Consider the following 16,266-nt stretch of genomic DNA (forward strand, 5'->3'; position numbering starts at 1 on the left):
TGGAGCGGCCGCCTAGATGAAAGGCCAGTGGTTTGAAGGCCAAGGTATTCAAAGAATCTCTGTGGGGCACCCATGGAAAGCCCCCGAAAGCCACATTGTGTTGCTTTTTTTTTTTTTTTTTTTTTAATTTATTTATTTATGGCTGTGCTGGGTCTTCGTTTCTGTGCGAGGGCTTTCTCTAATTGTGGCAAGTGGGGGCCACTCTTCATCGCGGTGCGCGGGCCTCTCACTGTCGCGGCCTCTCTTGTTGAGGAGCACAGGCTCCAGACGCGCAGGCTCAGTAATTGTGGCGCACGGGCCTAGTTGGTCCCGCGGCATGTGGGATCCTCCCGGACCAGGGCTTGAACCCGTGTCCCCTGCATTGGCAGGCAGATTCTCAACCACTGCGCCACCAGGGAAGCCCCCTGTGTTGCTTTTGAAAGGCTGTGTCTATCAGCTTCAACGTGGATTGCTCATTGTACCTTAGAGAACTCTCATGTTTTCCTCCATTTATGAGTAAAAGGAAGGATGAAGGGATGGCAAAAGGTTTGCAATGGCTTCTGCAGGCCCAAGTAACTTCCCCCCCGAAACTCCTTGGGGTGATCCTTTCGCCCAACACGTGAGCCCCAGCTTCACTGTTTCAGGATTCTGTTCATCAGAGAAACCACTGCCCATGAGGCTTTCGAAGAGCTACTCTGCCGTAGGGGTGAAGAAGGGGAGAATCCAAGTGGCCTCTGGGCCCTGCAGAGGTGATGGCCTCTGCTCTGGGCTGCCCTGGCCACAGGCTCACCTGCTTCCCCAGCTGGAGATGGCCCCAGATGTACATACGAACCCCTGTTGTTTCGGGGGTGAGCCCAGATGACCCCGGACATCCCCAGTGGGGACAGATGGGCCAGAGAAGCTCACTGCCGGCGCCTCCAGAACGGGAAACCCCCCCCCACCAAGAGCCTAGGAGTGAGGCACTCCTTCCTGCCCACTCAGAGATTCCGGAAGCCCTTCGAGTCTGGAGAACCCGCCTCCCCAACCTCTCTCTCGCTTCCTCTGTCTGTCTCCTTCCCGCGACTCCTGTGAGTGCACAGGAGGGCTGAGGGAAGCCCCGTGTGCCTGTGATGAACGGAGCTAATTTCTGGTTTGCTGGTATGCCGCAGAGACGCTGCTGCCTCCGTTCCCCTCCTTCCCAGCAAACCCTCTCCCACACACAGACAAATAGGCTGCATATTTAATTGGAATTCCTCACACCTACAGGGTAAAGCCTTGTCAGTAGAAATAGAGCCCACAGCCAGCTGGCTTCCCCCATTCCACCCACCTTGTCTCTTAAAAAGAAATCCCCCCCCCATACGTGAACACCCACCCACGGGCCCTTGCACGTCCCTCCCAGCATGGTTGTAAAGGAAGGATTCATTGGCAGTGACGCTCCTTTCCTGGGCTGCTACAGCTGGGCCCACCCGGCAGAGACCACCCAGAGGCTTCTCCCTGGCAGATGGGCCCTGGCCGTCTTCTCATCGCCCACCTTGGGAACCCCCTGGCCAAAGGTCTTGGGGCTCTGGAGTCCCTGAACGGTGCTGAGAGGCACTGGCTCTTAGGTATCAGAGATCAGGTGATGCAGAGAAGGAAGGAGAGCCATAAAAGCCTAGAACATTACCTAGAAGAGACCCGGCCAAACCTGGTTCTCCATCTCAAGGACACCGCTTTGCTTCTTTCTCTGTGGCTTCTCTCCCCAGACAGGGCGGAGAGTGGCACCCAGAGGCTGGCAGGACCGAGGAAGAGGGGGTCCAGGGGAGGAGAAGGGGAGAGACAGAAGGGTCCAGAAGGGCAGGGGACAGAGAAGGGGTGAAAGACCCCAAGGAGTCCTTACGGGGGAGAGTCAGCTTGCTTTATTTCCCAGATGGCAACAGAGAAAGGTAAAGGCGGAGGCCACCTGGAGAGGCTGCGCTCCTCTGGATGGCCTCAGGGACGCCCAACCCAAGCTCTGCCCAGGAACCACATCCTGGTGGGGACAGATGGGCCAGAGAAGCTCACTGCCAGAGCCTCCAGAACACCACCCCACCCCCCAACCGAACATTCCGGGTCAGCAGCCTCAGCCGGGTTTGCAGGGCCTCCTCTCCGTTGGTGACTTTTCTCCTGGCACCTATTCCCTGCGGGGCCTCCTTCCTCCCCTGGCACAGGGCCCCACCAAACCTGTGTGTCAGTGAGCAGACAGCTGCCTGTGGGGCTCTGAGAAGCGCTGTGACATCCTCTTTCTCCCCCACAAAATATCATCTCAGTTTGCCTGAAAGTTCACCATTAGTGACTCATTTCTTTGGGTTAAACATAGCCCTCCCTTTTTAAATGCAGCTGCTCTAGGAAAGGGTAACTCATTGAGTTCTTAACATCCTAGCGTGAATGGGGATACAGATGAGATCTAGGAGTCTTCGAGGAAGGAAGAGGAAGTGGGGAAGGAGACAAAGAGGAGGAAGGGAAGCTACTGAAAAGGAAGAAGAGACCAAAGAAAGGACCAGCAAGAAGCAACTCTGTTCTACCTTGAGTGCCTTTTTCACAAGCCAACACCGTTCCAGAGTGAATTAAAGAAGCCCCTTTATTTAGGTAGAGTCCTCTGTGATTTACAAAGGACCTTCACGCCCACCCCCAATCGATCCTCACAGCTCTGTGAAGCCATGACCAGGGAGGTTGTTGTACCCATTTTCCAGTTGAAGAGACTGAGGGTCTTGGACTTTGGAGGACTTACCATCTAGCCAGTGAGCGGGAGAGCTGGGACTCTCTACCTCCTTTGTACAGAAGCCCGTGAAGACACCCTCACCGGGACTTCCCTGGTGGTCCAGTGGTTAAGAATCCACCTTCCGATGCAGGGGACACAGGTTCAATCCCTGGTCTGGGAACTAAGATCCCACATGCCGCGGGGCTACTGAGCCCGCACGCCGCAACTAAAGATCCCGTGTGCTGCAACTAAGACCCGATGCCGCCAAAAATAAATAAATAAATATTAAAAAAAAAAAAAAGAAAGATGCCCTCACCGAGCTCACCTCCTCCTTAATTCACCCACAGTCCTCTGGTCAGAAAGATCCCGGTAGAGGAACAAGAATGAAAATGGTGCCAGGAAGGGGTTGGGGGATGGAGGGGGCAAACACAAGATCCTCCACAGTGGGAGCAGGGAGCACATGCCATGTCCTAAAGCCCCCGCCCCGAACTGGAGAGGAGGAGATGTGGATGGAGGGCAGAGGCCTCCACTCGCTCAAAGGTGGCAAGTCTGATGCCAACATCCGGGACATCCCACGCATCCCTCAGTTGGCAGCCTTGCTCCCCAGGACTCCACGCAGGGGCCAGGAAGGCCTGCGAAGGCTTCGTTGGCCTTGGGTGTGAAGAGGAGGCTGGCTGTGGACACAGCGGGGTAGGCTGGACCCAGGAAGGTCCCCAGGGAGACAGGGAAGCAGGAAGAGACCCCAGAACCCCTGCCAAGAATCCCCACAGGCTTCCAGGCCCAGTTTTTCCTGTTCCCTCCTCTTCCTTTCCTCACTGTTCTGTCTTCAAGCTTCCCACCCTGCAGGAAGTGGTCAGTCCGCCATATTGAAACTGTCCCCCGTGTCTCCCCCTTAACGAGCCAGGTTAAATATGCTGTAATCAGAGTAATAATACACCTGGGCTGGTTCTCGAGAGAACTGCCTTTTGTACGGCAATAGGACATTAATGGCAATTATTCTGCTTTGTAATCGGAGCTTTAAATACTAATTCAAACAGCCAGAGGAAAACCAATTAGTGCTAATTTATCTCTATGTGTTTTCCAGAGCTGGTGTCTGTCACACTGTGAAGAAATAGGTTGGTAATTAGTACAGTTGGGTGGTAGATAGAAGTAATTATCAGATTCTTTCATTTTTCTTTGGGGAAAAAAAAAAGGGTGGGGGGAGGGCCGAGATAGGTTCTATAAGTCTTTGTTCCCTTGAAGTTTAAAGGGAGGACACATGCTGGCTCTGAGATCCCAGCCCTCAACATCCCAACTGTACAGGTATCTCCAAGAGCTCGATGGGCTCTGGTGGAGGTTGCCTTGAAGGCCTTAACGTGGAGCCTCCAGCTGATAGGCTCGTAGAAGTACCGCCTGCAACATTACAAGAAGCAGAGCATTTCTGGGGAAAGGTTGGTGAGCCCAACCTGACCACAGGAGTAAGGGCACAGTAGGACATGAGTCCCAGGCAGGCCTCTATGTCTCCAGCTGTGTGGCCTGGGTAGAGGCACTAAACCTCTCTGGACGTTGGTTTCCCCATTTGTAAAATGGACAGGATAATCCCTATCTCACAGGGTTGTTGTAAGGATTCGATCAAGTAAAAGAATGCTTATAATGAGCCTAGAACCCAGTCATAATAGGTATGAGTTATTGAGTGCAAACCATTTGCCTGGGACTCTTCTAGATGATTTTGTATATCTTAATATTATCTCTAACCCTCCAAAGGCGTGGGCAGCCTCACTGTGTTAGTTTATTTCCATGTTTTCTCTCCTGTCCATACCTTTCACCAGCTGTGCAACTCAGGAGAAGCTATTAATCTCACTAAGCCTCGGTTTCCTCATCTGTGTAACAGCGGTGATAAGAGTTACCTTCCTTGAAGATTAAAGGAGACAATGATGCTAAAAGCTCTTAGCAGGCGCTCTATTATCATTATCGATATTATATATTATCCTTTCATTGCATATAGTTTTGTTGTCATCTATACAAATCCTCTATTGAAAGATACGGCACTTTGAGTACATTTTATTAACTAATCCACAGGACTTATCAAATGTCCGATGCATACTCACTACCCTAGCAAGCCTGCTCACACCATTTCAAAACATAAAGCTAGCACGCCCTGAACGACAGAAGGTGGGAGAATAATGGCATTTGACAGAGCTTCACAGTTTATATCAACACAATGCCATCATGTATATGATTCCAACGCCTTTTCACAAGTCAGTGGGTTGAGAACTACTGAATCCCCATTTTACAGGTAGGAAAATGAATTTAAGTGATTTGCTCAAGAAAGTGGTAGAAGCAGAACCCAAACCCAGGCTTTTGACTGCTCAGTCTACCTAGGCACTCACTAAATGCTTGTTGAATGGGTAAGTGTGCTTTCCACTAAACCATATCACCTAAGCTGCCAAACGGGATCTCACACCCCTGCGTGAGGAGCAGGGCTGATCAAGGAGAGGTGAGACAGAGGCACAGAAATCTTCAGAGACGAGATGGGCCATGACAGGGCTGGGCAGCTCCGCTCAGCCTAGACAAGGCTTCTGAACGTGTTGAATTAGTAGGCGACCTTAAAAACTTGGGAGACTGCATTTAGCGACCTGGGTGAAGATCTGTCAACTCAGGCCATCTCCTGTTCTCACAGACCTCATCCCACCCACACAGGGAACCTGCCTAGGCCCTACCGGCACATGAAGTGTGACCCCTGGGCCGGGCCTCTGAGGACAGCAGTATGAGGTAGGGAAGGGGAGCAGGGGGTAGAGGGTGTAGGTTGGGCAAAGACCCCAGGAGAGGCCAAACACACAGTGTTTGAGAAGCAGGGGCTAGACTGGCCCGGCAGGTCAGGAGGGTAAGTGCTGGGACTGGTTAGTAAGGTAGAATTGGCCACCACACGGCAGAGGGCAGGTGTGACCAGGGCTAGTTATTCACTTCTCCCACAGAAGGGACAGGCGGGGACTTCAACGCAGCCTGCAGCCTGCCCCCTAGCCACTCACCCAGGCCAGGAGCTGCCTCCACCCTGAGGAAGGGGAGCCTTCTTTCTCATCACACAGAGGCGCCTGCCATATGCTCGTCAAGCTGTGGGCTTCCACCCAGAGGGACACCTGTTTCCTGCGGGCCAGTGGCTGCCCGAGCTTCAACGTGTTTCAAAGGCAGCGCTTGAGAAAGTGGTAGAGGTGGCAGGGTGGACAACGGGGGTGGGGCAGAGAGACTGAGGGGAGGAGAGCGTAGACGAGGTGATAGTGGCAGGAATGGGGAGACGTGAAAGAAAGGAAAGGGTGTATGTATGTAGGCAGGGGCAAGGGACGAACTGGGCATGTATCAAAATATTAATAACAGCTTTGACTGGAGGGTTATGGGTAATTTTAATTGTCCTCTTTTTTGGTTATCGGTATTTTCTAAGTTTTCTACGTTGAGCATAGTTCTCTTTTATACTAAGAAAAACAATGAAACTTAATTTTAAAAAAGGAAGGGACATATGCTGGAGACGTTTTGAAGGAAGAACTGACAGAATTTGATAAGTGACGAGATAAGGGTGATAAAGGAGAAAGATGAATCAAAAATAACTCGGAGGTTTTGAGACTGGGTGATAGGGAAAATGACAGGGAGAGGGAAGTTGGGTGGGGGAGGGTTAGAGAGTGGGGATGGGACCCGTTCAGTTGAGACAGTGGAGGGTATTCATTCCCGCAGCAGGAAAGGAAGAGCTGCCCTGAGAAGGGCTGTGCTCACCAGGCCGCAGGGCAGCCTCAGAGCCAAGAGGAGAACTCGGGACACCCTTATCAATGCTCCATCCAGAGCTGCAGGCAGACCTGTCTTTCTCGGCAGGGACTTTAAAAGAGAGGCACCCAGACAAGACCCTCAGGTAGACCCGCCCACGACCAGCAGGCCTTCCCAGCCTTGGAACTGGGCTGCTTGGTCCTGGGGGGGGCCAGGACAAACTTAATGCATGACAGGGAGCAGGGCTGGGGAGTGGAGGATGTTATGCCCAAGGCCCTGCCGGCAGAGGCTGCAGAAGACAGAGCACGCTGGCAGGGAAGTCCCAGGGTCCCGGTGTCATTGGCGATGGCCGTGAAGGGATGGAAAGCGTGGGAACTCATCTCTGGAGGATACAGGAGGCATTCCTCACATTGAGAAGGGTCCCCCTGAATCTTAGTTCCCAGCCAACCCCCTCACCCCCAATTGTCCACAAACACATTGTTAATGCCTAGAAACCCATTCTGCTGCTCCTGGTTGACTGGTCTGCAGAGGCTTTGGACCTGCCAGAGCCTCGGAGACCAGCTGTCCCAGGCCACACAAACACCCAGGACAGGAAAAGGCTGTTCCCTCTCGCCTCTAGAACCATCTGCCTTGTATCTTCTGGTGACTCGGCCAAGGGTGGGTCTCCTGAGGCTCCGAGTGAAAAGTTGCATCCTGACTAGCGCCGTCCAGCAGGCCAGCAGCAAAGCCGCCGCCTCTTCCGTTGGGGTCACCCCTCTCTCCCTTCCCAGTCGGCCCTGCCCCCTGCACCCACACCAGCCCTCCCGGCACCAGGGCCGCCTCACTGAACCACCATTGCCTTAAAAGACTCCACATTGACTAAGCCTGAGGCCCCACCGGAGGCTGCGTCACTGTTTCCTTGGCAACCGAAGGGGTGGGTGCAAAGTAACACACAAAGCAAACAAAATGAGCTCCACATGGGTGGCCGGGAGAGTCACCTCAGCATCCTGGGGCCACCGATTGCAGGGGATATCTGGGTGTCTGCCGGACTCCTCTCACTGAGGCTGCTCTGGGGGGCACCTGACAGCCCCCCAGATATCCTAGGCAAGGAGCACTTCACAACACGCCATGGCCTCTGCTGGGAGCTGTCTTGCCAGAAGAAATGAGATTATCTGGTGAGGGTCCCGCCTCGCCACGCACTGGGCACTAATGAGGCTGAGGCATCAGCCCTGAAAAGTTGTCAGCCAGGAGGAACGTAGAGCCACCAGGGAGAGCTCGTGGCCAGTCACTGCCTGCCTGAGACGGCCTGACGTGACCCCAGCGCTCCCTGGGCTCCTACTGTAAAGGTCCTTCCAAGGTGCACTGTGGGAAAACCTTGACAGGTGTATGGCTGAGATTCCAAACTGCTTTTCAAAAAAATTTTTTTTATTAAGTTACAAATATATCCATCAAATACCCAGATATTAAGTGTAAAACTTCCATTGTCTTAGTCAGTTCAGGCTGTTATGACAGAGTACCATAAACTGGGTGGCTTATAACATTTTTCACAGTCCTGGAGGCCAGAAGTCTGAGATCAGGGTACAGCATGGCAGGTTCTGGTGAGAGCCTTCTTCTGGGTTGCAGACGGCCGACTTCTCAAAGTATGCTTCCTTGGAGAGCAAGGAGGAGGAGGGGAAACAAGCTCTCTCTGATTCCCAAAAGGGCACTAATCCCATCATGAAGGCCCCACCCCCCTGACCTCATCTAATCCTAATTACCTCCCAAAGGCCCCACCTCCTAATACCATCATACTGGGAGTAGGGTTTCAACATATGCATTTTAGGGGGACACAAACATTCTGTCCATTCACCATGTAACCACCACCAAGATCAAGACATGGAGTATTTCCAGTGCCCCCAAAGCCTCCCTCTTCCCAGTCAATATCCCCACCCCAAAGGCAACAGAGTTCTGACTGCTGTCACGGCCCATGAGGCTTGCTGAGGCCTTCACGCAACAGAGCCACGTCGAGGGGGCGCTCCTTTGCCCTTGCCTGGCTGCGGGCACGGTGTTCTGTCCTGGGAGTCAGCCACGTTGTTGCAGGAGAAGTCAGGGGCTCATAAAAAGAAACGAAACTGAGTTATTTGTCATGAGGTGGATGGACCTAGAGCCTGTCATACAGAATGAAGTAAGTCAGAAAGAGAAAAACAAATACCGTATGCTAACACATACATATGGAATCTAAAAAAAAAAAAAAAAAAAAAGGTTCTGAAGAACCTAAGGACAGGACAGGAATAAAGATGCAGACATAGAGAATGGACTTGAGGACACGGGGAGGGGGAAGGGTAAGCTGGGACCAAGTGAGAGAGTGGCACAGACATATATACACTACCAAATGTAAAATCGATAGCTAGTGGGAAGCAGCCACATAGCAAAGGGAGATCAGCTCTGTGCTTTGTGACCACCTAGAGGGGTGGGAGAGAGGGAGACGCAAGAGGGAGGGGATACGGGGATATATATATACATATAGCTGATTCACTTTGTTATAAAGCATAAACTAACACACCGTTGTAAAGCAATTATACTCCAATAAAGATGGTTAAAAATATAAATTAAAAAAAAAAGAAGTCAGGGGCTCATTCTTTTCTCTCACTGTGCAGCATGCCTAGTGCTTCTAAGTGTCTCAAGGGTTTTCTCCAGGTCCCTGACCTGCAACTGTTATTTCTACCAGGCCACGCCTGGCCAGGGGCACCCATGCGCAGGCACGCCCAGGTTGTGCCCAATCCCAGGTGCACCCTTTTCTACCCCACTCGAGAAGTCACGTAAGAATGAGAGTGGGTATGACCACATCATGGAGCTAACCTTGAATTCCCTCTAAGGTAACCCCCCAAAGTGTGTTTGGGGGGGATTATTCAAAAACTGGGGCACTTTATTATCAGCAACATATTTGTTTGTGATACATCTCACAACTGCTGGTACCATGCCAGCGCGTCACAGCTCTTAGGCTGAGAGCTGCTAGTCTAAGTGGTGTGATTTCAGAAGTAAAGGAAGGCCATTTCCTGCCCCCAAAATATCTCTTTCCCCTACCCCACTGCTTCTCCTGAAGTTTCGCCCAATCAATTTATCGTGCTGCATCAGACAGCGCCAGTGCCCTCTTTTAAAATGCAGGAACTCCTGAGGAGAGGGAGTCCATTAAACCCACAGTACCTTACCTTAGTGTGACTTATGGGGGCACTGGAAAGACACGCATGCTGGGGGCTGACTGCACGCCTGGCGCTGCGGGGGACCCTTTCCCACGCCTCCTCTCCCCATCCCCACAATGAGGTCAGGAGGATGGTATTCTTAGCCCCATTTTACAAATGAGAAAGCTGAGGCTTGGGGAGATTAAATATCTAGCCTAAGGCCACATAACTCTTAGGTTGCAGAAGCAATCATTCAAGGCCAGTTTAGTCTCCTCCAAAGCTCAACTGTGTAGGTGGGAAGTACCAGGTATTTGTGAGTGAGGAGAGAGAAAGGCATAGAAAGGAGAAGGGCCAGACGCTGTGCCGAGGAGGAAGGTGACACCCGGGCCATAAATCAAAGTGCCAGAGGAAAAAGGGAGTTCCTTCATATTGGATTTCATAGTCGCCCAAGTGCTGCCGCCCCAGAGCCAGCGGCACGTGCACCATCAGGGCAGTCTGGCCACCATCGGCCCCGACACCTCCTCCGTTCTTGGTGACCACCAAGGGATGTGTCACAGGCACCAGGTCACATCCCTACAGAGATGTGCACAGGCCTTCCTGACTCAGAAGGGCCAGTTTCTTCAAGCCCCTCTTGGGGTGCAGAAGAATGGCCATTTGGAAACTTCAAAGAGTGTTAACTCCCTGCCAAGCACCCTATATGCACCGTTTCAGTCTATACAGCAACCCCGTGGCGTGGGTATTCTGAGGCCCCATTTGTAGGTGAGAAAGCCGGTGCATCGCCACGAGGCTGCAGACTCCACAAAGGCAGAGATCACATCTCTACAGGGCGTCTCTCTACAGGCCAGCACCTACCACTATGCCTGGCATATTCTGGGTGCTTTTCCCCTCAGCACAGCATCTGCCCCTATTACCTCTGGGTCCCTCAGAGGTGTATGGCCAGGTCTTCCTGACCCTAAAGAGGACATCCTCAGCACCAGATGAGGTACAGTGCAACAGAGACCCAGCGGGAGGGTGAGGAAGGCCTAATTCTGGGAAAGGGGAGATGCCTGGGCTTCAAAACCAAGAGTGTATATTGAAGGGGTCCATCAGGTTAGGCCCAGGAGCTGGCTGCCTGTATCTGTTGGTACAAGGCAAGAGCGCTTCCTCAAAAATAGCACCTGCACCAGCCATAATTCCACCAGTATATGTTCACTCCCTTGGGTCTCAAGCACTGTGTTAGGCTGTGGCATAACAATGGATGAAACACGGTGGTGTCCTCAGGGTTTAGAAAAGGGGAGGTGCAAAGCCCACGATGGGCACGGGCTGTGAAGGGGGCCCTCCCGGCTGCGGGTCTGGCACCTGTGAGGCCCCGAGAACAGTGCCGGGCACGGAGTAATGGTTATACACGCACGTGCTCACGTGCACACGGGCCGGGAACTTGCATGGGATCCTGAGGTAGACAGGGAGTCTTGCGGAACAGGTTGTAGCAGGCGAGTGACAACGTCACATGTATCTTCCATAGTGCTAACTTCGGCAGCATCAGTGATGGGAGGGATGGACGTGCGGGGTGGGCAGGGGGACTGACCAATGATGTCGTGCGTTCTGCAGGATTCACGTGTCATCAGCTGGCACCCTCACGTAGCGGGGAATACCTCAGCCAAGAATACCCTGGGCTTGAGGAGGGGTGCCAGGAGAAGGCGGGAGTCAGTCCTGAGAAAAAGGCATGTCCCTAAAAGTGGACAGACCCGAAGGCAGCCTCCTCCGCTTACCCAGGGTCGGGGGCTGTGGGCATGCATCTGTGGGGGGCTACACGTGCACGCACACGTGCACACACACATGCCCACATGTACACACACGTATTGGATTTAAGAATAAGGAGCTTTAAAAAAAAAGAAACAACGCATACCTGGGTCCCATCCACCCATGGAATCCCAGTCTCTTGTGTTTGGATGATGGATACAAGGTGTGCCCTGGACTGAAGCTCAGGTTTGCCACCACTTTTTCGTCATCCCTGGTGTATTCCTTTCAATGATTTCACATAAGGAAAACGGGCTGGAAAAAAAGTTAAGTGAGAAACAGGCAAAGAAACCAAAGAGCATGTCCCCTGGGGAAGAGAAGCTCTGAAGAGAAATTGTAAATTCTTCTGGTGTTTAAAATCCATGAGATCGGACTTCCCTGGGGGCGCAGTGGTTAAGAATCCACCAGCCAATGCAGGAGACACGGGTTCAATCCCTGGTCTGGGAAGATCCCACATGCCGCGGAGCAACGAAGCCCGTGCGCCATAACTACTGAGCCCGCACGCCACAACTATGGAAGCCCCCGCGCCTAGAACCTGTGCTCCACAACAAGAGAATCCACCGCAGTGAGAAGCCCGTGCAGCGCAATGAAGAGTAGCCCCCGCTCCACGCAACTGGAGAAAGCCCGCACGCAGCAACGAAGACCCAACGCAGCCAAAAAAAATGTAAAAAAAAAAAAAAATCCATGAGATCGGGGAGCAAGTCTTTTCCATATCTCTCTCTTCTCTTGGCACTAAGTACCTGGCATGCAGGGGTCATCCAGTGACAGCTGAGCAATGAATGAATGAAATAGTTGAAAACAGTCACACAAGGAGAAAAGTTAATCTTGTTCCGTGGGGCCCCAGGCAGAGCTACAACCGTGGCAGTTATGCTAGGGAGCTAGATGAACTTCTTAACAATAATAATAGCTAAGCTTGGTTAGTTTGGTAGGCTGGGCACTGCTTGACATGTATCATCTCCTGTCATCCTCACAGAACCCTATAGGGCAGGCACTTGTATTGTTCCCATTTTACAGAGGAAGAGGAAACGGAAGCAAAGAAATGTTAAGAAGTCCCCTATCCAAGGTCCTAGAGCTGTGACGTGGCTGTGCTGGATTTAAACCCAGACACTCTCGCTCCAGCGTGCACTGCTCTTAAACACTTACTTAACCATGAGAGCTGCACAGAGATGGTCTGACACTCTGGGAGAAGGTCGCCAACCCTCCATCCCCAGAGGAGCCAGAGCCAAAAATGAACAAGTCATCATGGTTGGTGACGTCATGAAGGGGATTCAAGCAGCAACAGAAGGGTGGACTAGGTGACTTTCCAGACTTCTTCCAGCTCTCAGAGAAGAGAATTCTGTGTCTCAGTCCATTTGGATTGTTATAACAACTGCCATAGGCTGAGTGGCTCAAAAGACAAACATTTATTTCTCCAAATTCTAGAGGCTGGGAAATCCAAGATCAAGGTGCTGGCAGATCCAATGTCTGGACAGCCACCTTGTATCCTCATATGGCCCCAAGAGAGCAGAGAGAGGAAGCAAACTCTCTCCTGTCACTTCTTATAAGGGCACTAATCCCATCAGGAGGGCTCCACTCTCATGACCTATTCACTTCCCAAAAGGCCCCACCTCCAAATACCATCACAGTGATAGTATTAGGGTTTCAACATGTGAATTTGAGGGGAACACAAACATTCAGTCCGTAGCACTCTGTCATTTTATTCCTTTGCCCTGGGTCGTTTTTGTGAGAGAAGAGCTATTTGGAGTTACTCTATCTGAAGTGGAAAGAGTACTAGCTTGGGAGTCAGGACCCCAGGTTCCAGCTTGAACTGCAGGCAGCTCTGTGCTCTGAAGTTCCTCAACTGTTAAAGATGGGAAATTTCTAACCCCTTCAAGTCCAAGATCCCACAGTTCTCTGATTTGGTGTCGGGGGAGGAAAAGGAAGACCACGGTAGGGAAAGGGGACCCCACTTTGCTCCTTACACAAAAGCGATTCTACCTTTCTGGGACCCTGCCGTCCCTTTTATCTTTAGAGGCATGATGATTAGATGCCTGACTAAGAAGAAACCAGTCGGGTCAATATCTGGCCATCCATCCCCATGGAACTTGGCCTTTTTCTCCCTTCAGGACTGAGAACCTGACCATCTAGGGCACCTCAAAATTAATCTTGCTTTTTCTCAACAATGGGCAAAGCCTGATGTCAGAAATATCCAGAAAAACTGTTGGAGCAGAATTCTGGCTACATCTGCAGATAGGCATTTTGAAGGGCCACCCTGCATTTTTGCTGGACTGCTCCCTGCCTCATGGTTTTCCACCCCTCTGTTGCTTTTAGAGATGTATATTTATATACATATAAATATCTCTTTCCCTGAGAGACAATGAAGCTCAGCCACTGGGAGTTCAGTGTGATCCTGTAGAATCTGTTATGAAGGAATTTCACTGGGTCGGGGAGCAGAGACTGTGTATTCAGGACATTACCTGGTTAATTAAAAAATTGCACAGCTCCCAGAAACACATGAGATTTCCTTTCCTATTTTTTCCGCTTTAAAGTAACAAAGGGGGGACTTCCCTGGTGGTCCAGTGGTTAAGACTCCGCGCTTCCACTGCTGGGGGCACGGGTTCGATCCCTGGTCGGGGAACTAAGATCCCTCATGCAGCATCTAACAGCCCTAAATTAATTAATTAATTAATTAAAAACAAATTAATTAATTAACCAAGGGTATGTCGCTTCCCCCATTTTTGCCAATTTAAATTGCAATTATTCTTTTTTGAGACAATAAGCAAACTAACAGTAAGGGTTAAATAATTTGTTAAAGGGTCGTGGGGTAGAGAGGAGGTGGGGTTTGGAAAGGGGGTTGGGGGGACTGGAATCTGCCAGTAGCAGCAATAAATGCAGAGTTGTGCCTCAGGCATAATATATCAAAGAAAATATAATGCATCCAGCTTAAAACTAATGATTGCCGTATAATTAGATGAGAAGCATTGTGCTATAAATGTGTATTCTTTAGCGTGCTGTGATTTTACTGTAAAAAAAAGAGAGAGAGCGAGAAAGAAGGAGACAGAAAAACACAGAGCCCAGCAACATACTATAAAAAGAACCTTCTGTTGACTTCTCTACTGTTTAGTATTCCTTGGCTGTTCTCCCTTGGGAGTGTGTAATTAGTACTTTATGAAGAGTACATTTAAAGCAGTTTAATATTCACCTCATTCAATCTGAAACAATGTGATCCATGCTTAGACAAATCAGTGCTCCTTGCTGACATAATCTGTCAGAACATTACCTCTGAAAAGACCTTTCAGGAGGTTTGGATGTTAATTAGTTGTCTATCATGTATAAACAGAGCAGTGAGCAGAAGGGGCTCCGACAGGCCAGAGGGATACGTTGGGAAATGCATTTTGTATGAACGCGGCTTGCAGGGGGGTCTTCTCGCTCTCCCCCCCTCCCCCGTGTCAGCAGCCACGCATGCTTTGGACCTCCTCCGGGCAAGAAAAGAGCTTTCCGGTGGCTTCAAGGGGCACCTCCAGCCCCCAGAGGGGACTGGGGATACTAAAGGGGTCCCCCGTACATCACCCCTGCCCCTGACACCTGCTGGCGCCCCAGGAAAGGGCCACCTGCAAGTGTGGCAGGAAGCATGACCTCACAGGCCCACCTGGCTTGCTGGGAGGCTCCAGGCTTTGGGCCCCGGCTGGGTCCCGCCTCCTGTGTGTGGAGAGAGCCGGGAAGAGATGAAGGTGTTCTGATGCCCATGTCCTTGCTCATCCGAAAGCTCTGCTCCTCCGGGCAACCAGTCCGCTGTAAACAGAGCTGCGTGGTACAAAAGAGGACTCCCCAACACGGGAATTCATGCAACTGCGCCCAACAGCCCGGCTTCTTGGAGGGCCGGCAAGGTGCAGAATGTACAGGGCACGGAGTCCAGACCCAGCCTCAGGATGATCCTTTGCCAAAGTGCATCCTGCAAAGGCACTGCCTTTGTGAGCTGTCTAGGGATTTGAACTAGCTGTCCTTTGTCCTGGACTTAGAATGCCCTTGTGCGAAGCGCTTCCTAGCACGTTGAAGGTGCTTACTAAGCAGTGTCAGGACATCATTCTGTTGTTCTTGCCAGGCTCGTGATTCCAGGATGGCATGGCAGCTGGCAGCAGGAACCTTCCCCCCACCAGGGTCAAGCAAGCCCCACCCACTCAGCTGTGTCCCCCACTGGTCTTCCTTTCCCCACTCCCAGCACCCCACCTTCCTTTAGTGGGCCCAACCCCCACAGGCTCTGTATTCAACATTCTTTCCATGAGCAACCAACCACTAAGCGCCTACTGTGTGCACTGCACTGCGCTACATTCTGGGACAGCAAAGATACGTAAGTCATGGTCTCAGCTCACGGGCCATTTACAGACCCATAAACTTATTATCACAGTTTGGGGTCATTATAACTAGTGTCAGAGAGGCAATATCATTTAGTGGTGGAAGGAGGGCACTGAGGTCATACTGCTTGGATTCAGATCCCAGCCTCACCTTGGGCAGGTGATTTAGCTGCTCTGAGCCTCGGCTTCCTTATCTGTAAAATGGGGATAAGACCCTTTCATGGGTTTTTGAATGTTAAATGGTATAATTCAGTAAAGTGCTTAGCGTAAGGCGTAGGATGTACTAAGTGCTCGATTAATGTTTGTCCCCCACCCCCAAATAGTATAACAATCAAAGTGCCTAAAGGCAGAAGAGGGAGATACTAACTGTGCCTGGGTAGTCTTGGAAGGCTTCCTGGAGGAGGTGACATTTGAGCTATGTTTTAAAGGACTGCGTAGAAGTTTACCAGGTAAAGAAGTAACAGGATGGCTTTCTAGATACAGGAACAGTGAATTATAGGTGGAAAGAGGCACAGAAATAAGCAGGGTGTTGGCAATAGGAAGACATGGCCCCTGTGCACCGAGTCACACTGCTGAGTTCCAGCCCGGGAGGCTGGTCGCAGGTGACCCTCCAGAACCA

At 51.3% G+C, this 16,266-nt stretch overlaps 1 protein-coding gene across 3 annotated transcripts in view; it reads left to right on the top strand.

The window, feature by feature from the left end:
• PEBP4 (phosphatidylethanolamine binding protein 4) overlaps nt 1–16,266 on the top strand; it is a 269,506-nt gene that overhangs the window by 208,947 nt on the left and 44,293 nt on the right. The window lies entirely within an intron of this gene.

Source organism: Balaenoptera ricei, chromosome 6 (assembly GCF_028023285.1).
Source record: "Balaenoptera ricei isolate mBalRic1 chromosome 6, mBalRic1.hap2, whole genome shotgun sequence".
In the NCBI taxonomy this organism is placed as follows: Eukaryota; Metazoa; Chordata; class Mammalia; order Artiodactyla; family Balaenopteridae; genus Balaenoptera; species Balaenoptera ricei.